Here is an 18,948-nt window from a genome sequence, read left to right as displayed (position 1 = left end):
AAGGTTTGGGTGTAGCCACTTTCCAGGTTCAAAGGAAGGCTTTGAAGTGCCGCTTGTTAAGTTGAAAGGAAATTGAAAAGATATCAATCAAGGAATGCTGAGCTTCATTAAATATTGTATATGGCAGTAAACTGGGTAGAAAATGAAAAGAGGAATCAGCATGCTAACAGTTGGTTAAATGAGCTGGTTTTCTGCACTAGCAAATGGTGACTGGTCATTTAAAATGATTAATCAGAGCAATAACATAGGAAAGCAATCAGAAATCAAAGACAGGTTATGAGAAAAAGGCAAGTTTTTCAGTGGCACAGTATTATAAAGGACATTGGAGTAAAGGACCTTGTAGGATCTAGGACCCAATGGCAAAGCAGGCAGAAGTGGGTGCACATTGAACTCCAACGATTGTATTCAATAGAGATTTGTTTTTCATGTAGGCACAGCTCAGAATAATGATTGGCACATAAATGCCTTTCATAATAAAGACTGTGTTCATAAATGTAGTCACTTACAGAGTGCAATAACCAGAGTTTTTGTGGCCTCCTTCATTTTGTTTCTATACTTTCTTCATAACATCTGTTTCTTCGGTGGATCCATTTCTTCTTGTTCATGTATTCATGGTTGTTCTTTCCTTTCAATTTCCTTCTGTTATAGTGCAAATGTTTCTAATAAAACAGAGATGTTTAGGTGTAAAAGTTGTATATCATACCTCTTCCAAGGAGCTCTATATGTCCCAGCTGGATTTAACATGACCAGTGAATATTTTTTGCAACATATATTATCATCTCACTTCCCTTTTATCCAGTGTATAGTCACTTTGCTGCCAGTAAAACGGGCCAAAATTTGAGAAACTCTGCAGTGTAAAATTTGTATCACTGAGTACTGCCATTTTAGCAGTTGTTTCTGCACAGCTAAATTGTATTAAAGATTGAAACTGCAACTTCACTGGATTTGACATATTTAGGAGTAAGGTAATACCTTCTGAATTCAGACTTCTTGTGTACTGAAAGCAGAAACTTATTTAGAGTCACGCACTGATAATCTTGAGAAATTCTGTATACCGTTTGTGAATCCTGCTGGTAGTATTGGAAGGTAATTGTGGGGAGGTCTCAATTTCACAGACATTGAGCAGGTTCTCAGTCAATGTTTCATTCAAAGTGATAAAATAAGCAGGATCAAGAAAGATGTTTCACAACTTGGAAGTAATTTTGCCCGGTTCCTGAACCAATCCTGTATTTTGCTTCAACTTCCACAGTGGAAAGGGGGACACAATCCACATGTTTAGTACAGCCTTTAGAAGATATTTGAATAGCTGTTCATTTTACTTGGCTGCTTCAAATAAACTGTTACATCTTTAAATACATTTCCTTGAAATACTGTTATTAACAGTGTACATTAATTCAGGGAAATGCTTACTCTACCATAAAAGGCTAAGAAGTAGAATCAGAAATATCTGTGTTAATATAATATATTGTTTAATTAATTCATGCTTTTCATGTTTGGGATTAAATTGAATTCAGTGTTCTGTAAAACAGCTAAGGATATATGCAAAATCTAAATTATGTATTGTCTTAATGGGGCTTCCACACAGTACTTATCTGTACCTTAACATCACATTATGTGAGAAGCTAAAATCTTTTTCAAAACCTTTGAAGGCTGCATTTTTATTCACATGATTAAGCCTATAGACTAAATTCTAGAGTGGACAATCTACCATGAAAGGCTAACTGATCTCAGTACTTCATCGTTTCCTTTAGACAGAAACAGAGGAAAGATTTGATTTTATCAGTCATTAGGGAACTCTATGAGATCTATGAGGGCAGGTGGACATTATTCTAGCTCACTCCATAGTTCATATATGACACATAGGCCGTGTTGCCTTACCTTACTAGGAAGGTCATATCTAAATCTTTGGAAACAACTAAATAGTGGGAAGTGGTACTGCTCATTGTAACAACTTGAAAAAAGTACCTTGCAAGTGTTTGCCTGTTTTCAGCAGGTTTAGTTGTATAACCAAGATTAACAAGATATTTGTTGTGCCTGGTTCTCTCAGGTGTATTTCAGGCAGAGTTTTTCTTGTTTATCTTCACATGTAAGCTTAACTTTGCTTTTTCAAAGTTCTTGCTTCTTTTTATTAGTAAATTTTATTACGCACTATTCAAGAAGGTAAGACCGAAGAATCTTGAAGACAGCAAGAGGCAAACAGCACCATTCCAAAGACACAAGCTACTGGTCACACGGAAGACTTTAAATTCCTACTGATGGAGCAAGATGCTGTATAGATCACCTTGTCACTGCCTTTTTATACACACACCTCTAGGAAAAGTCCACCCCCACCCACAGAGTTAAGAGTCCAGGAAAAAAGTTAAAGAAAATCTATAGAAAAGGTATTCCTTGACTCATCCCCTGTTTTTGCTGAGATGGTTTAAACTGGCAGGAGGACCTGTTCTACAGGGTCTTCTGCTAGGGCTAACTTCTTCTCAAAATCTGTACCTGCCATGTCACCTCTTTAAAACAAATTTTGAAATGTATTTAAACAGGTTCTTCCACAGAACGTGCATAGCCTTCATCAAGATAGCTGAAAATTCAACTTGACATCCTTCTTCCCCTTTGTCTGAAATTTGGGGCATCATCTCTATATTTCTTTGCACTGTATAATATCCTGGCAAAATTTTCAGTTCTCTAAAATAATGAAGATAAGGATAATTGGTCTGAATTTTTCCCTGTCTAAGATCCTGATTCTGAGATTGCTCTTGTTCTGTTTTTGGAAGTTGAAGCAGGATCGCAGCCTCTTATTATTTATTCAAAGAAGGAGAAAGGGCAAACAAATAATTTTTACAGTATAGTTTTTCTGGGTTTTGTAGAACAGAAGTATAACCAATTCCACAGATTTTTCTTTTCACTCATCTCTAAGTACTATGTACCAAAATCAGTAAATCATTCTCTCTCCAGAAAACAAACAGGAGAGGCTCAGAGCTGATAGAGTATCTCTGAAGGCATTCTTTCCAAGAGATGAAGTAAGAGTTTGCACAGCCACTGCTTTTATGTACCTGTTTTCTAAGGGATATGATTTTTAAACTCACTAAGATGATCTTTTTCCATTGAGCTTTTAATCCCCATAGACTGTGTTAGCCTCTTGCTATGCTGTGTGCTGTTAGATGCAGAGGTTATCCAGTACTCAAACTCATTTTCATGAGCAAAACCTTAGAACTCTTCAGCAAAACTTACTGGGAAAAAATATATAAAAGTTCAGAATGCTATAAAAGAACTGTATCCCACAAAATAAAATTAATAGATCATTTTATTGGCTGTGATCTACATCTCAGGTATGTTTATGATCACAGTATTTTTAAAAATCTATGATTTATAATGTTCAGATGATATAAATAGATTTTAAAAAGATCTATTGAAGGATGAAAGGTATTTTTTTTGAAGCAAAATAATTAGCAGGTTTTTATTTCCCAGCCAACATTTGGAACCTTGCAAACATTTGTTCGAGGATTAAAATATCAACATCATTAAAAAAGAACCATGTGGCATTTCTGTTAAATTCATTACATCCCCCTTTTTTCCTTTGTAACTTTCCAGTTTTTCACAGCTTATCAGATATGAATCATCTCTAAAATAGTTTAAAAAGTTAGCTTTATTTTTGCAATATTTTACTTCAGGAACAAAATGTAGCTTTGGAATTTTGTGAAATTTAGCCAATGAACTGAAATGTCTAAAATAATTTCTTATGACAAAGAGGGCACTATCAGATCTGAAAAAAAATAATTAATTGAAGCAGCAAACATTTATCATTTCTGCAAAATTTGAGACTTGTTCTTCTGTTTCACCTCTGAGTGATTAGGTAATAATCTTATACATGATCTTTTAAGACTTTCTAAGTCAAAATCTGTATTGAAAATTTGAAGTATCCATTTTTATCTGGAAGGTTTTCTCAGCAAATAGAGTGAAGTACAACACTGAATTGACAAATGTTTACATAGAGATAGAACTGAAAATGCCTAGTGGGTGCTGTCTACCCTGACAGATACTGTTTTTGCAATGCCATACATCTTAAACTGTTCATACTAACAGGAGTTACTCTTGGAGCCAAGTCTGTAGTTGCTTTTGCATTTTGTAATAGAAAGGCCTAACTCAATTACCACTGTTAAGGGGAAGCTGTGAATAGCATGGTGTATCAAATTACCAAGAATTTCTAGCAAGTAGTGGGTTTGCTAGTAAAGCATTTTTTGCCTGCATACATTTTTCTTTTGCAGTAAAAATGTTAATAAAAGGCATTTTAGTGAACTTGCCACATGACAAACTTCAAGATTTTCTTCACCGAAGTTAGGTGCCCAGCATCCAATGAAATCTGATAGGTTTTGGATGTCTCATTTTTTTAGAAAATCACAGTTTTCTAACACTGTGTTTATACTGAAGGAATTACTATGGTAAATAAAATACATCCATCCAAATGAATGAAACGCCTTTTGCACAGAATAACTATTGCAAGTTAGTTTCGGAATTTGTGAAGGAAACCACGGATTACTGTCCCAGTCCACCTCAGATAGATCAAAGCAGTCTGGCTGCATCCCTGTGTGCAAGTGTTGAAACAAAGTAGGAGTAGATCTGCAGGGCAAAACAGTTGGTGCAGAGGACATGACAGATGGAATGTAGAGTTTAAGGGTTTTGCTGTTGCCTTGCTCGGTACTGTGCACTGGACCTCATTAACAGCCCTAATGCCCTAGCTGATGTGGTCCAAAACCACCCTCAGATGTGACAGGGAGAGCAGTAAGTGGGAATGGTCAGGAGATTCAGTTCAAAAGTACTTTTCTGATCTGAACAGAAACAGTAATGTAGATGTATCCTACAAATAATTTGTGGGAGATCCACTCTGACAATGGCATCTTTGAGATGCTTTCTGTCTCTGATATGGCCCTCTCCACACACCACCAGCAATGGATCTGCTTCAGGTTCTTTGTGGAATATAGCACGAAAAAATGTAAGCAAACGGTGCAATACCTCAGCAACATTCCCAGTCTCTGTGAATGCTGCAATTCCCCCAGTCTGCCTCAGCCCCCGTAGATAAAGTTACACTGCATGAGAGCACTATGCTGAGTGTGGTTCCCGCAAGTGAATTGATTAAAGAAATGGAGGTCCTGTTTGCAGGAATTAATAATGCTTTGAAATTTGTCCCCACATCCTTGGCTATGTCAGTAGTATTTCATGTATGCTGTGTGCTCGTTGGATACTGTCAATGGCTTGAACAGAAATCACATTTCTCTGTTGAAGCAGCAATATGCGGTACTTTAAATTGTTTCAGATGAAAGGGGCAATTTACACCTTGAGCATCATCAAAGATGATTTCAGCATGTTTTATTTCTTGTCACTAGCAGCATAACTATTTCTGTTATTCAGATGAAAATAAGCACTAAATTAACAGAGTGCTTGAATTTTAACTCCAAATTGTCTTTGCCTGGCTTCCTTTTAACCAACAGAAGTGTGAGATCAAGCCAGGAGAATCCATTCACAATTTCTGTTTTCTTACCCTATCAATGTAAATGTAAAATGATGGATACAAATGTCTTATTTACTTTACTAGTCTCACATTCATTTTAACTGAGGTGAAGAACATGCATATTTTAGTTTGTGGCTGGATGTCTCCTTGATTCAGAAAAGGTTATTTGGTGGGCATGTTTTTATCATCAAAAAAGTGTTCTTTTTCCTAAAAATGGAAGATTGAGGTTTTGATCAAAGATTGCTTGAAATTTGGTTATAATGAATATTATGCAAATTCTGAAATGTCATTTCATGGAGAAATTGAGAAATAATTAACTTTCCTCCATAGATATATAAGCTTGGAATTCTGAACTACCGAGTTTTCCAGTATGAACAGAAGATTGTCTCAAAAAACTTTCAGATACACATTTTTTTCTCTTTTTATTTGCAGAAGTCTGAAATTTAAGTAGTGTGAATATGAGGTCTCTACAGATTAACGTAACTTTACTGGGTACAGAATCATCTGTGTGACTTCAGCAAAGGATTTATTTTAATTTAGAATATAAATGTCCTTTTTATGACTTTCCTTTGTAAACCACAAGGATTAAGTCTTATGTCAGTGGAAGACATGAACTATTTTAGCACATCAGCTTACCTGAATTTCTGCTGATTAAGGACAGAATTTATCCTCTTACAATATGAGTATATAATAAATATATGGCGAAGAAAGCCATTTAATTAGATGTAGGTGAAACAGAAAGACTGATTTAAAGAAGTGTTTTGTGGTAGAAATAACTTCATCGCTGAAATAAAATGCTGATGGCATTATTGCAAATACTGTACTGTGAAAACGAAAAGATAATCCAAACCCCAAATAGACAAAATACTAGCAGTTCTGAAGAGCTTGACATGTCAGTATCCCATCCTGGGCAATTGTTGCAAAATATAGGGGAATGTATTTGGAAACATTTGATTTTCTTGTCTTTCTGTGAACTGAAAAAAGCAAAGAGTAAATTAATCTCTTTTTTATTAGAGCAATAGCAGTATTACTTCATGAGGCAGCTTTTAAAGAAAGAATTACAATACAGGAGAAGGAGGAGCTATATTTAAGAGAAGTTTAATGTCATCATAAATGTGCTAAACTATTGACTGGCTGCTCTTATATGTGGTGTTTCTGTTTTCCAGAGGCTGTTGTTTTAAATCATTTATTACCTGTTTGAAGAAGTTAATGAACAGCATGAAAAGGGGACACTTTTTTTCTTTCCTTTTTTACTTTCCATAATGATGTTTACTGTCTGGCACAATGATTATTAAATTTTCAGAGATGTTCACCACCTTCTGCTGCTGATTAAATCCCTGTTTGGTTTCCCTGCCAAATCTGCTGGATTAAATTAACAAACTCTGTCTGCTTTAGTGGGAATGACCTGTACTGACCTTCAGCTTGTACAAAATAAGAATCTTTCCAGTGATTTATTGATTCAGTGCTCTTTATCTTCTTTTAAAGAAATGTGCAATAGAAATGTTTGCCTTTACCTTGCCTAAGTTTGCAGACATGCTCTGCTTATTTCATTACACTGGAGGCTTTGGCCCTTGATACATAATAGCTTTGCACTCTCTCCTATTATTAGCACTTCATTTTCTTCAGAAGATTCACTGGACCTTGATTAGTCTAAGGACAAAACTTCACATGATCCTTCAATTTATAATATTAGATCCAGTCTTGAAAATTATCCACATCAAAGGACTAATTTAAGAAGATTAAAACCTTTCTCTTTTTTCTAAAATAAATTCACTTTTTATTGAATTATTTCTTTATTTAATTTGTTTTGTTGTTGCCTATCAGGTAGTGAGGAAACTGTAGAGAAAAGATGTTAGGAGCAAACATGAAAATGATATAAACTAAAACTATAGTGAGTGTAAGAATCTTAAGTATTTAATTCTACTTCTACTGCTATTCAAGTTGATTTAATAACCACTAAATGGAGAAACTACTTCTGAAGTCCAGAGAAATATAAATATGAACTCCCCTTTCCTATTTGCTGGATACATTTAGACTGGATTGTTTTACAGTCCTAGCATTGTATGTGTGGGCTCTCAATGATACCTTGACCAATGAAATCTAATGGCCATTGCTAAGGCATAGTGCTTGTGGTCTGATGTGGAAAATAGTGCTCTAAGAGCACAGATAATTTCAGCTAGCATGAATGGAATAAAAAAAAAAAAAAAGTTGTTGGAAGCGAAGAATCTGTCCAAGTTGAAACAAAAACAGTGCTATCTCTTTAGCTGCAGTTTAGACAGCTTTTCCTGTAGAGGGTTTTTTTAATACTCACTGCCTATTGTAGTGTCTTAAATGGCACCATATTTCTAGAAATGAGTGGTTGATATGGGCAGTTGTGAGACTGCCTATCAGCCCCCTCCTGAGATATTAAAGATATTTTTCCAGCTGCTACCATAACAGCTTCATAGTTTATACTGAACCCTATTGAGGTCACACAGCATAATCCACACCTTTTCAGCTGCCCTGATATAGATAATTTTGTCATTCATGCAAATAGAATCCATGTCCTGTGCTGAAATATTTTACAGCCTTTGCAGACATAGTGGTTACAGACTGAGAGCCAAAGATATGGAACTGTAGTAAGAGTTGTTCTGTGTTTGGGTAGCTGGTGAGCTCTTGAGATCAGGACTGAAGAACTAGGTATAGACATGCTTACAGGGTGAACAGATCCCCAGACCAGGGTTCACATTTTCCATGATGCAGAAGATACCTGTGAAAAATGATTGAGATGAATGGATTATCATTAATGTGGTTGTATTACATTGCAGAGCTAAATGTTGTCTGGGCTCTCTCACATTATGTGCATGTGGGAAATCTTATGTAATGACAGTGCCATTAAAAGAGCATGTTTTCCTTACATAAAGGGCTAAACACCTGGTGACTTCTGGAAACTTCCTTGCTAGCCATTATATTTATAGTTTTGATATCATAGTTCATCCTTTTTGTCTATGCTTGAGTTTAATATGAGCACTCCAGTTGTGCTTTTACAAGATGTGACATTTTATCCTCCGACAATGCCTGTTTTTGTTGTCTTCGAGTAGACCTACTGTGTTATTGCTTGTGCTTCATGGTCTTCAGTACTGGACCAAAACTGTTATGCAGTGGTGATAAGATTCTGTGGGCAATCCTGAATAGATATATGACAATAAGCATTTTACGATTTGACTATGCTTCTTTTAGTATCATGTTTTTGAACTTATTTTCTAACTTCTTACTCAATAACAACACTTACAGTTGTGATACCAGCTCAAGCTTTCACTTACAGCAAGTAAAACAGTATGGAGGAGAAAAGCTGCCCTTAAAGGGAAAAGTGTCTTTGTCAATCAGTGTATGAGACAGATTTAAAGACAGTCTGCTACAAAATTATCTAGTTATTAACTGTAGACTGGGAAGTGTGCATCTGGGATATGGTGCAGCCTTGTGCATATGGAAGGCAGAAGGTGTTAGCTTATTTCTTCAAGCCTATAAACCAGTGCTGGGAGTGCAAGAAAGACAGTATGTTGGAGTCTCGCTGTCCAGGTGAGTTGGGAGCTGTCAGTTGAGTAGCAGTGTGATAGCCTGACACTTTAGCTGGATCCTTCAGTGGTCCCTGTTGAGGACTTTCAGACTTTGTGATCCATTGCTCTAGTCCTTTGAGGTCTAGCTGACAGATATGCAGAAAGCCACTCTCATGAATATTGGTTCTCCCTCACACATGCAGTGAGTCTTACCTATGACACTCTGGAGTTACAGTTTTGAAGCCATTAATTCAGGCCTTTCAGATACCTGTGGTGGATCATAAACCGGCAATGGTAGGAATGGAAATTTTGCTTCAGGAGTCAAAAGGGCTATGGATCCAGGAAAACTGAGACTCTGTGGAAGCACTAAGCATTGCTTCATTATTTTTCTATTTATTTTAATCTTTCTCTTCTGTCAGGTTTGCTAAGGTGAAGATATTTTTATTTTATAGCATTGGTTGTCCCTTCACTTTTAAAAATACATTTGATGGTGCTGACTTCATTTGTAGATCTCAAAGCCCTTCAGATGAATGTTGTTTTCCCCTTCAGACAGGTGGGAAAACTTTTAAAAAAAGATTCCCTTTATGCGTGGCTTTGGAGTGGATATTTTTCCTTTGTTGTCAGGAGGAAATTTTTAAAAATCTGCTTTGTTGACACCACTGCAATATTAAACCATTTCTAAGCTATTTCAGTAAATCGGTTCTTTCGTTTATCCCAGTTGCACAGCTTCAGCAAATCCTTTTTATGTGAAACTTAACGGAAAAATGGTTGCAATACATTTCAAGCAAGAGACAAGATGAGCACTTACAGACATCTTCTTAAGTGACCAATTGATTTGTTGGTGACACTGATGAAGGGCAGTGTCCCCTAGTAAAGAGAGATGAGGTAACCACATAATACTCTGATATCAGTGTTTTTGTGTTATCGTTTTCTGTGCACACCGATAAGAACCGGAATGTCTGTCTAAACCATACTTTAGTGCCTGTATTGATTGCTGGTTCTCAAAGCAGCCCTGTTATGAATTGGCCATTTATTACTTCAGAGGGAATGAACATCCCCAGACTCGGTGCTATGACTAGTCTGTATTGAGGTGAGGGTCTTTTCAGATAAAAACCCAACATGTAAGATGAAAACAAAAATAAGAGCTACGTTTTTCTAGCCTTATGTATGTGAGAGAATCAGGATAGTATATACAGGTCATGGTGTTTACTGCATACACGTTGTCTGTTGTGACACACTGGCTGCACTCGAACAAATGCCCCTGCAAAGCCATTTGGTTGTCCTTACTCTGATGCACCCAGGAGGATAATAGCTGTCAGTGCAATCTCTAGGACACATTCCTGTGTATTAGAACAGTAATAAAAGTCACTACTGTGCTCAAATAAAAATTCAGTGAGGCCCAAAGGCAGTAGCTCTGGGTCCGAGCTTCAAGTCTTGTTTAAAAACTGTGTTTGCCTGTGCTCTGTAACATTCCACACTCTGCTTCGCTTGCTTTCTATTTTTATATGAAACTGATTAGGTTTATTCTGAGAGCATATAACGTGTATGACCATATTTTACTGATGATAACTTCTACTTTCAAGAGGGTCTCACTTTCCCTCAGTGTATTTGGCAGCTGAAACAGCTTAATTTTATTTGCTTTATACAAGCAAATAAATGGACAAAGATTTTCTAAATTGATTGTCTGAGACTTGGTGCCTTAGATACATACTGAGTTTTCTAGTTAAATGCTCTGTTTTCAACAGCTATACTCCAGCAGTTGCTTTGGAGTTTGGAAAGAAAGCCTGAGTAAGTGGTGCTCTTGAAAACTAGATCTGCTTGTCTTCTAAATTAATTCTGGACATCTTACTAAATGGTCAGATTTTGGGGTGTTTTACTGTTGTAAATATTTCTGCTAACTTTAGTGGGAACAGGCAGATGTTTGGCACTATCACTGTAAACTCCGTTCTTAACATAATTTGACATTTCCCTGTATGTCTTCCCTATACGTATTTCCATATTTTGATCTCAATTATCTGCTTGGTGGTTTAGTATCCTTTTGCAGTCTCTACAGATGTGGAGGGAGGACTACAGCCTGCGTCAGGGACCCACACTGGAGCAGTTCATGGAGAGCTGCAGCCTATAGGGAGGAGTCATGTCAGAGAAGTTCATGGAGAACTGGCTCCTGTGGGAGGGACCCCTCACTGGAACAGGGGAAGTGTGAAAGGAGTCCTCCCCCTCAGAAGGAAGGAGTGACAGAAAAACACAGGAGATGAACTGACCACAATATCCATCCCCTGTCCCCCTGTGCCTCTGGAAGCAATGAGGTAGAGAAATCAGGAGCAAAGCTGAGCCTGGGAAGAAGAGAGGGGTGGGGGAAAGGTGTTTTAAAGATATGGTTGTATTTCTGACTGTCCTACTGTGTTTGATTGGTAAATTAGTAGTGGTGGTGGTGTTGTTCAGGTTAGACTGATGTTCTTTCTTCCCTAATCGAGTCTGTCTTTTGCCTGTGACCATAATTAGTGAGTCATCCCTCTCTGTCCTTATCTCGATCTCCGAGCCTTTTTATTTTTTCCTCCCCATCCCTGAGGGGAAGGAGGGAAAGAGTGGCTGCATGGTGCTCAGTTGCCCTCTGAACTCACACGGTGACAGCAGACAACATATTTCACATGGCTATTTGGGATTATGTACCATGTATCAGCATATCCAACTGGCCAAGCAAAGATGTTATTCTATATGAAAGGTTCTGAAATTACTGTAGAACTTCTCTAAAATGTAAAAATACTTTAAAATTGTAAAATAGATCTATAAAGGTATCTGGCCCTTGTGCCATTAACCAGTCAAAAAACTAACTTACTACATTTACATCTGTCATTGATCCCCTGTATAGCCTATGGGGAAAACCAGGTTCCTCCATTGGAGGGTATCAGATCTTGGGTGGTGTTTTGAGGTGTCTTAGTGATGTGGGATGGATTGGGGCAATGCATCTGTATGCAGACTGGGTGACTCTTGTGACCTTTGTCTGGAAGGAATCCTGCTGCATTATATATAAAGAAATGAATAACAGGAAAAGGTTGTTAATAATTGTTTTTATCTTGAGTGTGTTCTTCCTTATTAATTTTTTATTAGCGATAGAAAACAATTCTTATTTTAAACTATCATTGCTGTCTCTAAAAAAAACAAATACCATGACACAATGATGAAATAGGCATCCTTTCACCTGAGAGAAAATCGCACTTTCAGTGGGTAGGGGCTGTTCCACATTATGTTAGTGAGTGATGAACTGCAGTTTCCTGTACAAAAGATTCATTGACTTCAACTTTGTGTCTTCCTATCAGCAGGCAGAAGATAGGCTATCTCTGTCAGAAGTGTGTGATATAAATGACAGGATGCCAAATACATGGTCTTGGGAAGAAATTTCCTCTCCTACTGTGAATCATGGAGGCCTGAACAGCATTTTTTCTACAAACTGTGACTGTAAGGACATTCACACTCTTAGAAGTAAGCAGGAAAAACAGGTAGCTAAACAGGAAGCCAGAACTTCTCAAGCTCCCTGTGTAGTCCATGGAAAGAGAATTGCAGCTAAGGGGGCATTAGGTGATTTGATGAATACTTGGCAGGAACCTGCCCCTCTCTAATGATTGCCAAGGGGAACCAGCTTCCAAAATACAGCACTTCCACTAAGTGCTCACACTTAGAGAAGCAGTGTAATGCACCTGATGCTGTGCAGCACAAAAGCTGATCAGGAATCAGATAGTGTCTCAGTGAGTGACCATGTAGCTCTTGGTTATGACATTTCCTGCTAGGATGAAATTAATAAGCTTCCTTCAGACCTCTAGCACGGGTCCTTGCCCTCTGTGAACTGGTTCCTTTGACTCAGAGAGCCTGCTAAAGAGGGAGCTGAAGCTCTTTCTACTCTGCTTGCTTATGGTCTTGGCTGGTACACCCTTTATCCCATCATGTGAAGGGGTAACTCTTGAAGGAGGAGTAACTCTTGGAGAATTTACTCCACATGACTATGCTTTCTCATTTCTCTCTGGGGACATAGAGCAGAGGGTGCCACCTGGACTGTACTACTTATTTTATTGAGTGAATAACAAAAGAAAAGGGTGTTAGATTTTTTAAAATTAAAATTAATCATGAGGTTTAAAGCCATTCTTGATATGCCTCCTTGTTTTGAGACTTTGGAGATCTCAAACTTTTCTTTGCTGCTGGGTGAGCTGGATAGGAGTGATTTTTAAATGAATTCCAAGATTCTCATATCATTTCATGACCCTGGGAGAAGCTGTTCTCTCTGAGTCAATAGGACTTCAGGCTTGCTCTCCCTAACAGAGAATGGTGATTAAACCAGAAGTCAGTCAAAATATGCTTACCTATATGTGGAGAAAAGTCACTGAGGATAAAGTTGACTTTTGCAGCTGCAAGCTGTAAATAACTCCAAGGAGCTGACTGATGAGTTGCAAGACAGAGCACATGATTATAGAACTGCAAATGGGTCTAAAGCCCTATTTAGCTTTTTCTAACCCATATTCTGATCTGAAAGCCACTTGACCATTGAGTTACTAACTATTTGTAATTATTTCTTTGATTCCTGAAGTAAAGCAAAGGCACATTTCAATGGTGAAGTGACTAGTGGAGATGACAAGCTAACTGGCACCTCGGATGAACACAGTGAATGCCAGGCAGCTAAGAGAATGTGAAAAAAAAGTGCAACATATAAAGCTAGTATGGAAATAGACACAAATGCTTCAATTAAAAAAGAACTTCAGATTATGACCAGCAGCTGCCCAAACAAATGCTTCCCTTAAATCAGACAGAAATAATGCTGACCTACATCTCTGAGGAGCTCACGACTTGTTAGCAAAATGTGCTCTTTGTTGAAACTTGGCATACATATTTTAGACAGTTAACACATTTCTTCTGCTAAGTACCTAAACCCAATTTGATTTGCTATATGGTATAATGAATGGTTTATTTGGAAGTCAGAGGAAAAATAATCTTTTTATATTTATATCTTGACTGATTTAAGACCTCATTTTGAGAATGCAACATCACTAACGTGCTTTAAAGTAAAGGAAGAAACATATTCTTGAGTTCACACAATAATGATCAGAAATAACTGCATTTTTATAGTTCATCTTGCATGGAGGATGCTCTTGTGAGAAAACTGAAGATAAAATTTATCTTTGAAGGTGAAATGAAGGTGAAAAAAGAGGATCTTAGTGTTTCATTCTTTATTCTTAGTCATCAGGATGAACTGTTGCCTGTTTATCACTAGAGCTCCTATTCATCCTCTACCTCTGGTGCTCTCACGGAGAAGGCAGTGTGAACTATATATAAGGCATGTCACATGCCTACCAGCTGCTCATGATCTTTGAGGCAAAACGGAACTGTAGTGTTTTCTAAACACTTTCTACAGATAAACTTTGAACAGGCTGGATTATAGGTATGTGACAAGGTTATGTAGATTAGAACATACAATTCCAGTTTCTTATGTGACAGTGAAAATGTCTCAACTCTGATAGTCAAGGAGGACTTGAAGATTATTCTGAAGCCCAGCTCCAGCTACTGTCCATCTTATAAACTCACTACCTGTCCATTTTCATTAGACTATTACTACTACTTTTCTACAACACTTTCTGCAATGTTTCAAATTTACTTTGGTTTGGTTGCCTTAAGTGTAGCAGTTCTGTCAGCAGCGATCTCTCAGTGCTCTGCTGCTGCTTCACAGTCCTTCTATACCTATCTTTGTCAGGGACTAGCCTAAAAAAGTAGTCTGCACATTAAATTGGACAGAAGCTCTACTTTGGGTATCAAAGATGCTGGTATTGAAGGCTTTAAGTGGGCTGTGTTGTAGGAGGATGGCTTATGTGGCTCAGAACAGCTGAGAACTTCCCTCAAGCATTACCCTGCATATCACATGGACAGAATCTGTGTCTGCTTTTGAGAGGTTTCTTTTCGTGTCTTCCAGCACAACCCAAGAACCTGTGCATTTTCTGTGGAAGATGTGTGCTCGATGCATCTTTTTTTCCGGCTTGCATTGTCAATCTCATGTATATTGAATACAGTGAGAAGAAGCACTGAAGTCAAAAGATAAGGCCAATGGGAAGGGCAGGGAGTTTAGGTTAAGAGTCCAGTGGAGATGCAAATATAATTCTGCTTTTCTCCTACTACTGTCTGAGCTTTCTCTACTTCTATTAAGGGAGGGAATTAATCACCTTGGAGAGATGAAACTTGGATTTGCACCTTAGTTCTGGCTGCATTAAAGGTCTTAAATGGCAAGGGCAGGGTGTTTAGGTTCAGTGGAGATGCAAATGTAAAACTTCTTTTCTCCTGCTAGTGTCTGAGCTTTCTTGGCTTCTATTAAAGGAGGGCATTGATCACCTTGGAGAATTATAACTTGGGTTTGTACCTTTGTTCTGGCTACATTAAAGGTCTTTTGTCTAATATTGGACACATGCTTTTATGTGACTGCTTGAGCTCTCCAATCAGATAATCCTCATCTTTTGTTTTTGAACTACCTTGCCTAGAATAAATTGCTATCACGGTGAAGAATCTTCTCACGAGTGGATAATTACCTAGTATCTACTTGACATCTCTGATTGGTAGATGTGTACTATGTTACAAGATGAACCTTTGTCTTAAACATTTCTTTTAAGAACTTCCTACTTACAGCAAAATGCTAGGGGCCAAATCCTCAGGTAGAGTAAATCAATGTCTTTCTATTATGCCAATGGAAACTGTTGATTTACAGCTACTGAACATCTCACCCTGGCTATTGATTGAATTTCTTCTTTTCTACTAGGAACAGGACCTGAATAGCTTCTGCATTCTATTTGCTTTCTCTTCTCCTTCTGCTTTTAAAAAAATTTTGATTCTTTTAATGATAAATCCTATAGCAGTTTTTTTCTACTATATAATAAAGTCCCTTGAGAGCATTTATAGAAGTATACTCATTTATTTATGCAAAATTGCTGCCTTCTTCACTTTTGTCTCATTTTTCATGGTGGTCAAATTAAATATTTTATTCATTGGTTGCAGTTGTGCCCACCATGCATATTATTTCATCATGATGGAATGAGATTGATGTGCTGTTTTGTAATCACCTATGTATACACGCCATCTTTGTCAATACTGGTTCACCTTGCTTTTTCTTTGCCAAAAGTCAAGTGCAGGAAATCAAATACATTTGTATAACACTATTTCAAAATTAAGTTTACTGCATGAAATTTGAAAAGTGCTAGCAAAGGAATGGGAGACAGCTGGCTTAGTCCAGGCCATTCTCGGAAGGTTCCACAGTATTATCAGTTGGGTTTTTTTGTCAGTGTTCCCTGTAGGATTTGGTGGGTAAATACTGTCAACATTAAAACATATTCAGCTTGAAGAAGAGTCTGCAAGTGTGTTGTTGCACTGTGAAATTAACATTGTAAAAGTGCCTCTCTTTCTATATTGGTGCAGGCAGCTTTGTTTTAATCTTTGTTTTTAGCCAGTTTCTTCATAGATCCTACCATACATATATATAATATCTCACTTGTATAGTGTATGGTCATACTGCATGACATTTTCTCCACCTTAGAGTCTGCTAAAAGTATACTTCTTGACTTTTTTGGTAGCTCTTTGGAGCAATTCATTTTGTATATTGGTTAGCACAGGACCACGTGCTGTTGTCTCATATTACTTTTAATGTGTTCAATATTCCTCTTTTCTGAGAAAATGTTAATATTAAAGGCTTTCACAACAGATTCATAGGTCTCCTGACTATTCAACAATATCTGAGGGACACTGTAAGTCATATAGTCTTATTTCTTTAAGACCACATATATATATTGTATATATATATGTATGTGTAGGCTTGAAAGAAACGCCGAAAGTCACAGACTGCTATGTAACTTCAGTACTTAACTGTAGCATAGATCCATTATGGCTTTTCTTGGATGTAATGTTAGTGTGTGAGCATCATGATTCAAAATATGACTATACTGGTGACTGTTAATCTTAGCAGATTCATTTGCAAAATGCTCGGTTTGAAAAGTTCTTTTAGTATGAACCTTTGTCGGCTTAGAAGGGAAGACATGCTAAAATATCTGCCTGAATCTCGTCTAAATTTAACCATCAATGTGCCTTGTTCCAACAGATCCTAAGAAGAATTTCAAACTATAATTCAATTATTAACAAAAAGATTAAAGAGTTTTGCAAGATCAGAAAGTCTGCAAAAAAAGGGAAGAAAGATAACAATAAATAGCTGAATGTATAGAGTGGCTTAGTGGTTGTCACCGTGCTTCATAACATGGCCATTTATAACCTGGTCGTATCAGCAGAACAGGGACTTTCCCTTTCAAAGCATGATTAATGACATTTAGCTTCTCAGAAAAGCAGAAGAACCTGTGACGTGGTTTTGGTATGATTGAATTCTAGACTGGCAGTGGTGGCCATATGTTCTATTTGCTTGTTACATACTACCTGTAAAGCACATTTCTGTCCTGCTAAACTATGTGAGCAGTCATATTTGGATTTTTTTAACTTTTTTTTTTTTTTTTCCCAGTGCTTTCTTCAGGCAGGACAGAACAAAATTCCATTGAAATGAATAGAAATATTCCCACACACCTATGTCTTTAGGTTCAGAAAATTTGAATCAACTGGCTAAGAGTGTCAATCTTTTATTTCAAACACTTCTTTCCCAGTTTTCCACTTGTTTTATTTGAAAATGTAACCATGTTCATTACAGCCTGGCGGCTGGTCCTTAGATACAGTGTAGGGAGTAAATTACATCCCTTGTACATGTACAGAATCACAAGGAAATTATTTGTTTTTCACCATTGAGCTGTTTCACCTCTCCAAATTGCACCTTTCGTTTAATAGGTCCTGGTATCCTACTTCAGACTTGTGGTGTTTCAACATGGGTGCTGTTGGAGAGTTATTACATTCTCAATTCTTGAAAGAGACACAGAATTAGATTGCAGATATTTTAAGTAGTTCTCTGGACCAAAATCCTTGATTGTCCACAAAATGAAACTTTTATTGACTCTTTGATTTTCATTGTGTCAGAAATAATTTCTACTATTTTGTCTAATAAAACTTACCTTCCATAACATTCAACATCTGCCACCTTCGTATTTGTACTTAGAAGCCCTATTTTGCAAGATATTGGAAATCAGTCTAAAAAACTACAAATGCCTCTTGTACCACTGAAGTAGCCACAGTTGGGGCACAATGACCTCGGATATAATTTCACACTTTTAAGTGACATTTTGGATTAAGTTCATTCTCAAGACTTGTGCTAATAAATAACATTTATAAACATATTTGCTATGAAAAACTTGGGAATGTTAGTATTCCTGTGGTCATCAAAATACAGAGTATATTTAATACCTGCCAAATGCATTTTATATTCCAAACTGAGAAAGAATCCCATTATTCAGTATTTTTCAAGCATATGGGCTACTGGAATTGCACCAACAGCCAAGCATAGCTATGGTTATTCCTAACCTCTGAAATCCGTACTGTGTTATTCATGCCCAGTCTCACAGATTTCTTATTCCTGGCAGTATCTGAGGACTAATATTCTACTCAATGTAATTAAAAATATCAAAATTTGCCCCACTGGAAGTTTTCATTGAATGCCCAACCTGGACTTGCATTCCTGATTTTGGTGTGGCATCCACAGTCAGCAGCTCAAACATAAACTTAAGTTCTTAGTGCAAATAAAAAATCCAGAAGGGAGTTAATTTTTAAGGGCCTAATTGAATAAGACAGTATCAGTAGGTATGTATGGTTAAGCATGAACTTTACAAATACTATGACTGGAGGTCTTAAAGGACCGTAGATCTATGTAATATCAGCACATTTTATAATGTTGGACAGCAGCAGTGTCAGGCATTCTGAAACAGATAAAAGGGAGAAGATGCCATGGGCCATAAAAATTACATTCCAACCAGT

At 37.2% G+C, this 18,948-nt stretch overlaps 1 long non-coding RNA gene across 1 annotated transcript in view; it reads right to left on the bottom strand.

The window, feature by feature from the left end:
* Positions 1-551: 551 nt before the first annotated feature.
* LOC141957085 (uncharacterized) overlaps positions 552-18,948 on the bottom strand; it is a 41,962-nt gene continuing 23,565 nt past the window's right edge. The window contains exon 3 of the long non-coding RNA XR_012633061.1: positions 552-659. This is a non-coding gene — a long non-coding RNA (uncharacterized LOC141957085). The remainder of the gene's footprint in view (positions 660-18,948) is intronic.

This window comes from Athene noctua, chromosome 2, assembly GCF_965140245.1.
Source record: "Athene noctua chromosome 2, bAthNoc1.hap1.1, whole genome shotgun sequence".
NCBI classification, from domain to species: domain Eukaryota; kingdom Metazoa; phylum Chordata; class Aves; order Strigiformes; family Strigidae; genus Athene; species Athene noctua.
Note: the sequence above shows the minus strand (reverse complement) of the source record. Positions and strands in the feature narration are given on the sequence as shown.